General features: G+C 39.6%; 2 long non-coding RNA genes across 4 annotated transcripts in view; one reads left to right on the top strand and one right to left on the bottom strand.

Annotated features, from left to right (window-relative positions):
* LOC123379681 overlaps positions 1 to 706 on the bottom strand; it is a 28355-nt gene extending 27649 nt beyond the window's left edge. The window contains exon 1 of the long non-coding RNA XR_006584474.1: positions 528 to 706. This is a non-coding gene — a long non-coding RNA (uncharacterized LOC123379681). The remainder of the gene's footprint in view (positions 1 to 527) is intronic.
* The window catches only part of LOC109502441, a 117927-nt gene extending 115511 nt beyond the window's left edge, over positions 1 to 2416 (top strand). For all 3 annotated transcript variants that reach the window (XR_006584472.1, XR_002161036.3, XR_006584473.1), the window contains one exon: positions 705 to 2416. This is a non-coding gene — a long non-coding RNA (uncharacterized LOC109502441). The remainder of the gene's footprint in view (positions 1 to 704) is intronic.
* The last annotated feature ends 11789 nt before the right edge of the window (positions 2417 to 14205 follow it).

Raw genomic sequence — 14205 nt, 5'->3', positions numbered from 1 at the left:
CCTTACACACACACGTATACACATGCATACCTAAAGCTGAGCTTGTAAGAGACCATTTGAACGTTCTAAAGGTCTGAGACCCTATCTCATTCATATATTATCACCTTGGTTCTTGATTTTTGGCTCCAGAAGTTTACAGCTCCCACCATCCTAGGAAACATTGTTTATCTCTTTGTTCTAATCTTCTTCTGTGTATCTTAGAAATGTAACTCTTCTTGATTTACCCAAGAGGTGCTCACGACTAGTCTTTCTACCAAGCTGAACATCTCAGCATTTTTAGTATGGTAGTTTTGTGACTTTACATATAAAACTTGATAAATAAGGGTTTATTGAATTGAATTATACATGGCTTAAGGTAAAATGGGTTCAAAGGATGCGCCATCTACACCCAGCAGTGTTAAAAGTATATCTAACTACATTAAATCCAAAATGCATAACAATGGAAAAAATAGGGGGAAGTTTTAGAAATGACATCACATATAGAGATGTATCCAGTTATTGACTTAAATTCATATTAAAAGTCCTACCTTCTTATACACTCTTGGTGTTCTTAGAACACTGGGTTCCTGTGATGTGTTGTTTTTTCCTTTCACTTTTTGTGTTAATGTTCCAAAGGGAGCAACCAAAATATCATCGTTGATTTAAATCTCTCCGGAGACACCCAGTACCACTGATCGTCTCTTTCCTCTGATTCTCCTCTGCAGAAATTCAGTGTCCAGATGTTTCAGAATCCAGATGGCCTATGAATCCTCTATCACCCAGAAAGGAGGAAAATATGCATGAAAGTGGAACACTGAAAAGAAAAAAAATAATTTAGTGTTGGCAATGTAATGGCGACATACAGGGCTCAAGGAAAAGCTTCCTTTCCTAAAGCAGCAACTTAATAAAGTGCATGTTGTAGGCTCTATCAGCAAGCCAAATTTTCATCCCTGCCTCTTCTTTCCATCACCATTAAGAGGCTTGCAGAGATCCACACTGTTTAAAGGGCAGACAGCATGGAAGAACTATCATGTACAATTTAAAGTAGCAGCTAAAATTGGAATGGTCACAAGAAAGCCTGTTTCTTTGCAATTAAATTGACAAGCTGTCTATGATTACCCTAGGGAACTTGGCAGCTGAGTGATAAAAAGACTGCAGAGTGTTGAAAGGTCTAACACAACATACTAGGTGGACAAAGACCACATCTGCTTAATATACTGATTGGGAGAGTTCTGGAATGTACTTGGCTAAATTAGCCGAGGAGGGATACTAATGATACTTTTTCCTCTCTAAGATCCTCTGCTCAGAACCCATTTCAGAAATTACCCACAAATATTTGGAAGCATGCCTTATAAATAGTATAGTGCAATACCTGATGTTATTTTGCATGAACCTATCATTACAAATCACCAGAAGAAATGAGCAGAAGTTTAGAAAGAAATAATAATAAAAAAACTCTTCCATCAAATGTTTTTGAAATATGTGTACACACACACACACACACACACACACACACATGTTTTCCTATACAAATTAGTCTCCCAAAAAAAGATTTATAATGATATCAAGGACTAAAGAGTTGAACAACCATAGGTAATTTAATGCAGAATATTAAGTGAGAATTACATGGTATTTTCATTGTTGAGTGTCCTTTGTGTTGGGCAAAGCTGGAACTTAGGTTACAAAGGAGAAAACAATAACCAGATTTTTGATGGTAGCAATTTGTGAGGACTAACACACCCATTTCAGCAATGTCTTCTTAATTTTAGTTAGTGCATTCCTTAAAGGAGAAAATGCACATACAAATGTGAAGGTTTCTTTGGATACATTTCATAGGTATTAATAGTACTCGACACTAAATAAATAAGTGATGGCCATATCTACTTGCCCACCTGTCCTTTCTGAAGGCTAAGGACCATTTATCTCAGCAAACTTGGAAAGTAGTTTCCATTTCCACAGTAGGATTACCCTAAACAAAATTTCTGAAGCAGAAGTCCATTGTATACTACCTTGGCACTCACTTAAAAAACCAGAGAATCCCCAATTAGCTTGTTAATGCTGTCTGGTCTTTGAGACCATGTGATACTTCAGCAAAATTATTCAAAGCTCAAAGTCACTCAAATGCTCAATGACTCCAACATTAGATAAAGATTCTTAACATCACTAATTATTAGGAAAATGCAGATCGAAACCACAATAAGATATTGTTCACATCTGCCAGAATGACTATTATCAAAAAGGTAGGAAATAACAAGTGTTGGAGAAGATGTGGAAGCAAAGGGAACCTGTGAACACTGTGGGTGGGATTGTGATTGATGTAGCTACTATGGAAAACAGTATGGAGATTCCTCAAAAAAAAAAAAAAAATTAAGAGTAGAAACACCATATGGTCCAGCTGTTTGACTTCTGGGTATTTATCTGAAGAATATGAAAACACTGATTTGAAAAGATATATGCACCCCTATGTTCATTGCAGCATTACTTACAATAGCCAAGTTATGGAAGCAGCCCAAGTGTCCATCAGTAGATGAGATGAATGGATAAAGAATATGTGGTATATATACACAATGGACTATTACTCAGCCATAGAAAGAGTGAAGTCTTGCCATTTGTGACAGCCTGGATGGACCTTGAGGGTATTATGGTAAACAAAATAAGCCAGATGGAGAGAGACAAATACTGTATGCCTTCACTCATAGGTGGGATCTAAAAAAACCCTATGAAAACAAACGAGTGAATAAAATAAGACAAAAGCAAACTCATCGATACAGAGAACAGACTAGTGGTTACCAGAGAGGAATGGGTTTGGAGGTGGGCCAAATAGATGAAGGGGTTAACTGTATAGTGGTATTAACTAGACTTGGGGTGGCAATGAGTTTGTAGTGTATACAGATGTTGAATTATAAAGCTGTACACCTGAAACCTATATAATTAGAAAAAAAGAAAAAGATAGAAAATGCCACTTATGAACTGGTAAGAATCTGTAGAGGAAACATCAATCTAGGGGAGTCCACTCATGAAATTGAATATGGTTCGAATACCATGTTCAAAGATATGGTACAATAAGATAGCTTATTATGACATAGATCTCCATTTGCTGATGTTTGGAAAGTTGTTACAAACAGTATTTATTGTTTGATTGTATTTTTATAAAGCTTTGGGTATATTAAAGAAAGATTCCTCAACAGTATATTTGGATTAATGAAACAATACCTTATATTACTGTAACACATTACACTTTACAGTGGCTTCACATAGTAGACAGTGTTGCCCCCATTTTAAAGATGAAGGAAAGGAAGCCCAGAAAGGTTAAGTGAGTGATTTTCCTAAGGTCACATCGAAATCGGCAGAGCCGTCTCTTTGTACTTCAGTCAAAGGAAGATTGAGACAGGGTCTGATGTGGGACATAGCGTGAAACATTAAAAAAAAAAAAGTCTTTAATTTGCAAAACCTAAGTCAACACATTTGTGTAAATTGAACATTCAAACTTCCCTTTTGGGATAACTGGATGAGATGATACATGTCGGCTGATGCCTTCAGCCAGACTCCTAAGAATCTGAATCTAATTATTGAGGAAAAAACTACTTGTACTCTTTCCTCCCGTCATGTTGAAGGTTATACACTTATGTACTCATTACTTGCTTTTTCTAAGAAAATGTGCATGTGGTGAGAGGGCTGCTATAACATTCCTTTTTCCAAATGTCCCTAACTGCTACCAGCTAGTACAATGCCTTGCACAAAAGTAGGGTGGAATAAATGCTTTTTGATCTTAATTATGATTTCTGACAGATAGCAACCAAATCTTGCTCCAAAGCAATAGTTTCAGATTTATCCAACTCTTGATTAACCCTGGAAATAGGGAAATAGCATGGATAATTGAAATCCACAGACAAACAAATCTCATGTTACAAATGGCGTCAATCTCTCCCTCAGCAAACCTTTCACTATAGCTAATAACAAAATTATGTTGACTGGTTTGAGTTTTATCATTCTGCCCCCTTCCCCACTCTGTTCTTGTTGAGGTACTGCTGAGTGGAGAAAGGGTTTACAGAAAATAGGTAACAGGATTAATAAAATCAAGAGTTGGTTAGAGTAAAACATCTCTTTGTTTTATTTTGACAACTATGATACATGCATGTGGGTGTTTAACAAATGCTTTTTAATGAGAGTGATATATGATGATAAAAATATATCATCCTGTCTCTTCTTTTATCACTGACCTAGATCACAATTCCTGGGGTTGCTCAGAAACCTTCGTACCTGCCTTGTGTATTAAAGCATTACTTAATGTTATGCATGCATTTATTATAAGCCAGCAAATAAACTTCCAGCAGTAAGGACACAAAGCCTTTAAAAATATAGCATCGTGTGAGGTTAAGATCCAGAATGGAGTATATATCTTTAGTTATAGAAATATTGGGTGTCTTTAAAAATGGTCAGGCCACTTGACACATTTAGAAAATACTTCCTGTTTACCCAAGGAAAATGTACTGAGAAAAGGAGACATGGAAATTATTTGATACGTTTATTTTATGACAGGGCTACATTTTATATAAATATAGGGAAGTTGCATTGCATTGGGCTGTAGAGCTACACCTTATAGAATTGGAAAGGCTGAATGCATTGGCACCAGTTCTCTACAATATCTGTGTCTTCTTTTTTCCTTATCAAGATAACTTGGATTGGTTTGAGACTGGGCTATGTGCCAGTTAAAATTTCCCACCTCCCCAGATTCTTTTACAGCTAAGGTCATGTGACTAGTTCTGTTCAATGATACGTGAGCAAACTCTACCAGTGGAGGCTCTTGGCAACCAATTGTTTTCCTATTAAAAGGGACAAACTCAGCTGCTACATACCTTTTGCCATTCCTTCTTTTCACTTGGGATGCAGACACAATGCCTGGAGGTAAAGGGACCATCTTGTGACCATAAGGGGAAAACATACACGCTGAGGATGATAGGAAAGACAGGGGAAATTGAGTCTCTGATGAAATTCAGGGCCATTGAACTAGCCCCCACCTGCCTCCCCCTAAATGAAAAATTCCTATTTGGTGAAGCCAGTGAAGTAGAGTTCCTGTTACAGACAGGTGAACGATAGAGCGAGATACAACACGTTTGTTAGAGTATGGTTTCTGAGAATATAGGCTCCTAGTACTCTACTTAGGCCGTCACTCCTATGTTTTCTTCACATTTCCCGAAGTATATCATGACGTACTCCAGCCATGGTTTCTTTCAACCAGTAGTCAGACTTGTTGGTCAACGCTGTCAGGCTACAATGTTTGTAATACTATGCATAAAGTTTAAGAACTTCCACCAATTCCTAATTGCCTGATAATTTTTATATTTGGTTTTTTAGACCAATCTCTTAACGGCATCTCAAATCACCATAAGAGTTGAAGTTTCATATCCAGAAGGAAACATGTATATATTCAGGTATACTCATACACGTATTTAAAATGAATCTCATATTTACAACACTCTAAGAAATCGATGCCATACAGGTCAATATTGAACAAGGTATGCTTGGCATATTTTTTTTTTTAACCTAAGTTTTTTGGAAAGGTGCATTCTATGGGAACATTTAGAATCAGAGCTGTGCTTGCCAATAGCGTACTAGAACTATAAATAAGTGATCCTTTTTAATACCTGGTGGAGATGGGGAATTGCAAGATGATGTCTATGGTTGTAAAAAGACCATCAAAAAGTTGGCAAGGAGATCATGGTCATACCATTTCCCCCATTTTTTTTCATTTTATGAACACATGCCAGAGTTTCGGGGCTGGACTAAGAGCTTCTGCACTTGCTGCATTATGTAAACATTATAATCTGTGTCCGTGTAGGTATTCCCCAGGTGTCTTTAAGCTCCTGGAGGACGGGGGTTCTATTTATTCACCCCAGTGTCTGTCACATGCTCAGCACAAGCTGATTAAATCCAATATGGTGAGATAGGAAAAGAGTAGGAGTTAAGGAATTTAGAATTGCAGCCTTCTCCTTTATTTCTCTTTTCTCTTGGCTTTCCTGCTAGAGAGAAGGGTAGAGTAAATAGAAATAGGGCAGATGCAGAGCTTTTGACAGAGGTTAGAGTAAATAGAAATAGGGCAGATGCACAGCCTTTGACACTTGTTTTCAGGGGGTTGTAAATAAAGCCTCAAAAATTCTTCACAAACCAGGAATTATAAATAACTTGTGCTTTTTAGCTCGGGAGGAGGGTAGACAGAAAAACTATCATCAAAAAGAATTAATAACCAGTGGGGAAAAATCCCTAATTGTTTAAAATGTCTATATATCCATAAATTATGCTTTAAATGGCTTATGGGCATCCTACTTAAATATTGCTTTCTTTAGTTTATATGCTAATTTTTAAATAATTTCTGACAATTTTAATAAAACTTTCTGTAAGAAAAGTTTAATTGAATGGGAAAACATTTAATAGTTGTGGATAATCGTGACTGGAAAGACTTGCTATTTGGACCAGGGGCTCACAACAAAAAACATCATTATTCACTAGAGATAAATTATTTGGAGGAAATAATAACTCTGGACTGTGTGCAAATTTTGGGATATAAACAGACAGTAAACATCACACAGTATGAATATTTTAATTTGCCAGATTACCAACAATTTCTGCCTATTGCTGCATATCAGGAGAGCTGGCATCTCCTTCAAAGTTTCTACGAATCAGACGCTGGTTTCTAATGCATGTGGTCACCATCGGTTAACCAGAGTATCTAGGCAACCAGAGCATTACATTTTCTACCCACATGGAACTCAGCTAGATTCCTGGCCTCATAAGGACAGCTCTCGAAGGTGATGAAGAGCCATAAAGTATTCCAGAACCCAGGGTTTCAGAAACACTGCTGCCAAGTTCATTTGCTTAGAGTGTTAGGCCCTTGCCCAAACTCGTCAGTCTTTAAAAAAAAATAAGTAACTAATAAATAAATAAATAAATAAAAAGAGAAAAAAAAGAAAGAAAAAGAGAAGTCTGAGAGAAAAAACCCAAGGAGTTGGTTAAAAACATTACCTAATTTTTCATAGCTTCAATGTTAGCCAGGAATAGACTAAAGCATACCTGTCCGATTAACTTTTAAGACTGGCAGATTGAAATGAATTTTATTGTCACGTTCTGGTAGCCTAGGCGTTTCCAAAGTGTGGATGTCTTCGAGTGACCATGAGGATTGTTCATTTCTTACACGAGAACTGATAAGCCGAGGAACACCGTAGAACACATTCTTATTTTATACACTAGGGTGATTTGGAACAGGAAACCACAAAGAACCCTGAGGGCCTCTGTTCAGGGCCCTTCCCGAAGGCACAATTCCAGGTCTTAACCGGGAGAGTGGTGTCCTCCACCGGCAGGCACAGATGGGGATCCGGAAGCCTAAATTCTCTCTGCCTGGCATTGGGCTGCTAGGTGACACCTGCTTTTCATCCGAGGACAGCCTGCTTTTCATCCGAGGGCTGATGGTTTTAGGATACTCTGTCTCTGAGCAGATGAAGCACCCTTGCTGTGGGTCAGGCCCTGACATTCTCATCATGCTCTTGGGATGAAACTCAAACAACTGCCTACAATTCACCTTGACTGCAGCCATTCCTTGTGTGTCTCCGATCCTCTACTAGTTCATTCTCATGAGGCAGTTTGTCACCGTTTCTTCCTCAGAAGCACTGCACAGAAAGAATCTTTTGGACACCAGTGCACTTATCCTCTCCTCCTGCCAGTCTACAAACATTCCTGTGGACTTTTCTGTTCTTCTCTTGACCTAGCTTCGACCCCATGTTTGAGACATCTTAAAAACCACTTACTTCCTCTCCACGGTCCTTATTTTGCCAGATTAGTTTTTACACCATCTCTGCCCTTCCCTGGTTCCTCTACCACCATCTGGCTCCTGATTCTTTGACACTCATTTTATCACCTGGATTTATCATTCCTAACCTTTCCCACATCCCATTAATTCTTTACCGCCTTCCCTTGGTTTCCCTGTGTTTCTTGAAATATTGCTCTTGAGTCCCTTTTCAGTTTCCTTCCTTCCATGAGAGGCTGGAGGTGGTGAGAGACCAATGGTCCTGGAGCACAGAGACCTGGAGCTCGCCGTAGGGCCTGTGTGAGAGTGGGCAGTCACTTCACTTCTCTCGGGCTCCGTTTCCTCTCATGTGAATCAAGGAAGTTTCCTCTGGCTCAACATTGTTTGATGCTAGCATTTCTTTGTACTTTTAGAGAGGAGTCAGGGAAAATTACAGTGTAGTCTTTGCACCAGAAAAATTAATTGCAATGTATGAACCACTTGCTTAGCAAAAAAAGGGAGTTCACAGGTTTATTTGGTGACATGACACTGGGAAAGATGGAGTTTGGGACTCAGGGTGGCATATTGGCTTTTCTGAAGGAAAAGCAAGCTCATGGTTTGTCAAACTGGGTTAAAACTGGTCAAGTAAGATAGAGTCAATTGCGCTCTGCAAATGAAGTAAACAAGAGCTCCTCTCTGTTTTTCCCAACTCAGTACTGGATTTTAAAGATGTGTTCTCAGATGTCTAGTATTGTAGTTTCCACTCTGTAATAATGGAAAATAACCAAGGCCTTTATTTTAAACAAAAACCACTGTGGAGGTGGATCCAGGATGTGGACAGAAATAATACATTATTTTACGTAGCTGACATGGTACATTTGAGGGATAAAACACTGCACACACTATAAACAAATGAAAAGCCCCAGTCAGTCCTGTTAGGCCCAAGCTATGATCGATTGCAAACCCAGGGTTGTAAAATAAGTAACAGTCTGGAACCATGGTTTATCAACAGTTTTATTTTCCTGAGACAACTTTATCCTAGAGGGCTGGAAAAGTGCGGCGCCTCGGTTGGAAGAGGATTGTGTGATTTTCAGAGTATTTTCATCTTCTAAGGTTTGCACTCTGCAAAGTTGCTTTCACAAACTCCCGCACGCAATGTATTTGGGCATAACAGCTCTCAGAGGTTTTATTAGCCCCTTGGGTTGGCCCTGAGAAGAATACACTCGAAAATGTAAGTCGCAAACTGGAAAATGCTATTTTGATTAAAAAAAAAAAAACCTGAAATGTCCAGCCTACCTTTGTGGGTTGCTTTCTCTTTCTCTCTTTTTTTCCTTTTTCCTTCTCTAAGGGAAGGGAATTGGCAGGGTGGGAAGCATTTTTTTATTGTGCCTCCTGATCTTTTCTGAATAGTCATTTAAAAGTGGCATAATAAACTCATCCTTTTCAAGGCCCATTCTTTTTGTGCGTGACGACGGGGAGAGAGGAAGCTGAGCGCCTGCACGTTTACTCAGCCATTCCAGGGTTCCCAGAGAGAGGCTGTTGCCCTCGTGGGCGGACCCGACACCTCTCACCTTCGTTCCCAAACATAAATTCCCAACTGCCCGGAATCCCCATCCCAGCGCCGGCGGTGGGGGGGGGCACGCGGCCGACTGGCACTGGAGTCACCCACTCCCTTCCCCACGCGGATTGCGAACGTTTTATTCATTTATTCCGCGTCTAGGCGGTGGGCCGGGGCGCCCTCGCGGAGGCCAGGCGGGAAGCCCCCAGGGCTGGCGATCGGAAGGAGAGGGGGTTGGGGGTGGGGGAAGGGCAGACCCGGGGGCCGGGCAGCCGCGACAAAAGGCAGCGGCGAGGTGGCGGAGCAGCGCACGCGGCTGCGGGGTGCGGGCGGGCCGGGCGGAGGCGCGCTCCGGCTGAGCGGCGCCCGCGGCAGCCCCAGCGGCAGCTGCGGCGAGAGGAGCGCGGGCGGCGCGGGGAGCGGGCGGGACGCGCCCAGAGACACGCAGAGAAAGGGCAGCGCCGCCGCCTGCTGCCGTCCTCGGCGCGGTTAATCACGCGCTCCCCTCTCGCTGCTGATTTGCAAGAGCAGATTAATCAGAGAGCGCGGCTTGATGAAATTTGCTGTTATTGTGCCCATTTTTAGCAACATCTTTTATTATCTTCATTATTCATTTACAGGGGACCGGCATCAATTATGCAAATGAGTTCACAGACTTTGCAGATTACTTCATTTGCCGCTATTGTTTGTGGAAATTTAATTATTAAATATTATTAAGCTTGCGTTTTCTTCAATTTTCCAAGGCTTAGTTTCATTTGATTTTTCCTCCAGCTGCTCTTCTTTCCTTTCAGTGCCAAAACAGCTCCTCATCAAAGCGGCTCTGGCATGTGAAGACCAAATAAAATCTCCTCAATTTAATAATTTTGATGTTAGTCCCTTGTTCTCAGCTGCTTGCTCAAAGCAATGCAGAGAGGAACGCGGAGCACATTCAATTTAATGAGCAGAAATTGAATTCAAGTTTGTTCGGAATTGACTTCAATTAAGCAGAGTCTTAATGATAAATTAATCTCTTTTCTTTATTCCCTAGAATTTGTTTTTCAAAGTAGGAAATTGGACTACATTGAAAGACCAAATAAAGAATACCAATTTTAACTAGATCATGGAACTGATAGCAAAATTTAATTCTTTATAGTAACGTACTTGGACAAATAGCATTCTTTCTATGGCATGTATTATAATTTATATTCATTGTTACCACTTACACTTCCATGGCATGGATAAAATGGCAGTTGAATTAAATATGGGCTTGTAATAGACTTCAGAGTTTTAATCTTTATTAAGAAACTCTAATTGAATGCATAATTAGCTTTTCAGGCTTTAGGAAATTCGGTTTAGTATCTATGTGAACTGGAAACATTGATCAGGAATTTTAAAGCAATTTTTATGAGTTTATTTTGAGGAGGAATTATCAGGCTGTATATAAAATGTCATTTTAAACTGAATAGCACGGATCGGAGAAGCAAGGAATTAGGTTCATCCTGTGTTGCTGCGGACTCGGAGCCAGGCTTCCTAGGAACCAGGGCCAACACTGGTAATTTTAAGTTCCTTTTATTAAAACCTCTAATGTTCCTTCAGGCCACCAAATCCATTATTCCTGTCCAGACCCTGCTGAAAATCAAACTCACAGCTACTTGGGGATTTTAATGAGGGCGTCCATATTGATTGCATGGTTCTACTGTTTGGGTTTGCTGCCACTGTCAAAAATGTACCTGACATTTTTTTCCATCTGAATCATGGATCATCTTTTCTGGAACATGCAGAGCATAATTCTCCATGCTCCAGTCTGCAAAGCACTCTATCTACATATGCCAAATGTTATTATTGCAGTTCCTTCAGGAGTGACCTTAGAAGAGACGATGTTTGTTCCAAAGAACTTCAAGCTGTTCACTGTGGTATATTCATAGTCACAAATTTAAAATACATCAGTGTGAGAAAATACATTTAGGCTGTGTACTGTTTCACAGAGTGTGTGGGTCCCCTCCCCTCTGCTTCCTGCTCCTTCCATGTGCGCGTTTTATTACTCTTGGCCACTCAGACATGGTGCGTGCAAATTTGACTTTGCCGTGAATTTTAAATTGAATTGCCCGTGATGGAGATTATCTTCTTTGTGTGACAGTGCAGTACGTCATTTCCAGTACTTTTCAGGGTCCACCTGCTCTACGTTCAAATTAAAGATTTATATAATAATAGAATTTTAAACCAACAGGGTGCTTAAAAATCACCTGGTCCAACTCCTATGTTTTATAGATGAGGAAACTGAGGCGCATAAATGTTATGTAAATTTCCCAAGGCCACAGAGTCAAGGCCAGAGGCAGAGCCAGGACTGAAACTTGCAGGTTTAACTAACTTTGGGGCCAAAGAAACTCTTTTTTTCACTATTCAAGTCTGCTTCCAAGTTGTGTAGTGACATCTTTGAGTAAGTGGAAACTAGTTTAAAAAAGACAGGAATTAATTTATTGTCTTGTTCAAACTGGGAAATATATTGATTAAAGTGCATAAAAGCACACACAAACTCGGTAAGCCTATTTATCTGGAACTTAGACAATTGGGAAGCCTAAATAACGGGATTGCTTTGTGCTGTACTTTAGTGGGAAGGGAACAAATGAAAAGTTAATAAGGTAGTATCAGGGATTTTTTAAAACAAAAAAACAGGAAGCTTTATAGTACCCTGGGCTCCGCGCACATTAAGTCCTATATTCGACAGTGGGGGTGACAACATTTTCAATTAGTATTTCCACCATTTACTTATTCCATCCCCCATGAAGTGGTGCTATCTCAGACCTCCTTCATTTCATTGCAATGTTTCATTTGTTCAACCTTAATGAGCTGTGAGTACCGGGCAATTTGCTAGATGTTGAAAATAGAAGAATGATAAGCCTGTAGGAAGTTACAGTTTAGCTAGTGGGGAAAACATAAAGGAGCCAATAATTATTGTATGAAATAGTAAGTGTTCTAACGTGCACGGAGCACTGGGGCACATCTAATGCAGAATGGGAGGCCTGGGAAGGCTTTTCCATGCAGTGTTCTCTTGGGCCCTACATCCAAGGGCAAGTCACCAAGGTGGAGAGGTTTTGGTGGTATGGGTTGGAGGGGTGGGGGCAAGGGTGGGAGTCTACCAGGTAGAAGGAAAAGCAGGTGGCATGGAAGGGAGGTATGGGATGGAATGAAAGCTATAGGCTTGTGTGAGGACATGCTGGGAGATTGAACTACAAAGCCAGGGTTAAGGCTAGTAAGTGCTTTTTGTATTGAGGACAAATCATTTCTTCCTTTAGTCTGGAAGGCAACTGTTTGTGCAGCTTCTGCGGGAGTACAAATATTCCTGGAACTGCGGTAATCTCATCTGTGTCTCTTATGAACTAATAATGTCTTAGCTATTACTTCAACAGTGATGAGCTGTAACAAAAAGCAGATTAGAGGAATTTGGAGGATGGAAAGGGGACAGGAAATGGGTGGAAGAAAGAAGAAAGAAATGGAGACATTGATGGGGGGGCAGGTGGAAGGAGGCACTTAAAATGAACTGTGTATTCACATCTTTGCCCAGGACCCAGGTCAACATCAGTCCTTGGGCCTTTAAAAATCACCTGTGCATCTTCTATTTCATAGACGATGGCTAGAATTTTACTTCTCTCTTGGTAAACTGTATAATGAGAATTTGCAATGATGAGTTGTAATGTCTGGAGTGATGATTTTCTAAGAAGTCAACACCCAATAAAATTAAAACAGATAAAATCTTATTAAGTCTCATTAGAGTATTGTACCAAGTTTCTGAGGCTCAGTTTCCAACTTATGGTGAGTAGGGGGTAGTTCAATTAATGAAAACATTGAGTTAACCAGAATACCATATTTTTCCACCATTCTAAATAAATTACCTTACTAAATCCATTTTATTTGCAGATCTATAAAATTGGGTTTTCAATACTCTATGTGAGAAAAGTAACATAAATATAAGCATATCATATACAAAAGCATTTCAGATAAAATCAATAACATTTTCTTCCAAATTAAAAGAAAAAAATCCTCCAGCAGAATTATGTAATTTCAATAAGAGTTTATCACTATGTGTTGAAAAAATTTTTGAAAAATAATTTTAAAGCAGTAGAAATCTGAACAAAAGCTGTAAAGAGAAGTGATGTTACCCTATAGTGAAGGTTGCATTTTTCATCTACAGTTGATTCAGTTCAAAGAGAGCTTTATTTGAAGATCTGCTCAAACTTCAGTTTAGTGTGGAAAGGGTGGGGATTTTGTTGTATACCTCTCAACTTAAGCTTAATTAAAATACTGGCTAAAATCATTCACGATCGTCAAGTTATGGAAATGAACTAAGTGTCCATTAAAGGATGAATGGATAAAAAGATGTTTATATCTCTATCAGATGTTTATATCTATCTCTATCTCTATCTCTATCTCTATCTCTATCTCTATCTCTATCTCTATCTCTATTTCTATCTCTATTGAGAAAGGACTATTATTCAGCTTTAAAAGAGAAGGAAATCCTGGGGCACGTGGGTGGCTCAGTCAGTTAAGTGTCCGACTTCTGCTCAGGTCATGATCTCGCAGTCTGTGAGTTTGAGTCCCGTGTTGGGCTCTGTGATGACAGCTCAGGACCTGGAGCCTGCTTCAGATTCTGTGTCTCCCTCTTTCTCTGACCTTCCCCCACTCACACTCTGTCTCTCTCTCTCTCTCTCTCTCTCTCTCAAAAATGAATAATGAGAATAAATTAAAAAAAAAAGAAGGAAGGAAATCCTGCCCTTTGCAACAACATGGATGGACCTTGAGGACATTATGCCAAGCAAGATAAACCAGAGAAAGACAATACTATATGGGATCACTTACTGTAGAATCTTAAAAAAAAAAAAAAAAGTCAAACTCATAAAAACAGAGAGTGGCAAAG

The sequence above is a fragment of the Felis catus genome, chromosome C1 (genome assembly GCF_018350175.1).
Source record: "Felis catus isolate Fca126 chromosome C1, F.catus_Fca126_mat1.0, whole genome shotgun sequence".
NCBI lineage: Eukaryota > Metazoa > Chordata > Mammalia > Carnivora > Felidae > Felis > Felis catus.
This window is presented reverse-complemented; position numbering and strand designations above follow the sequence as displayed.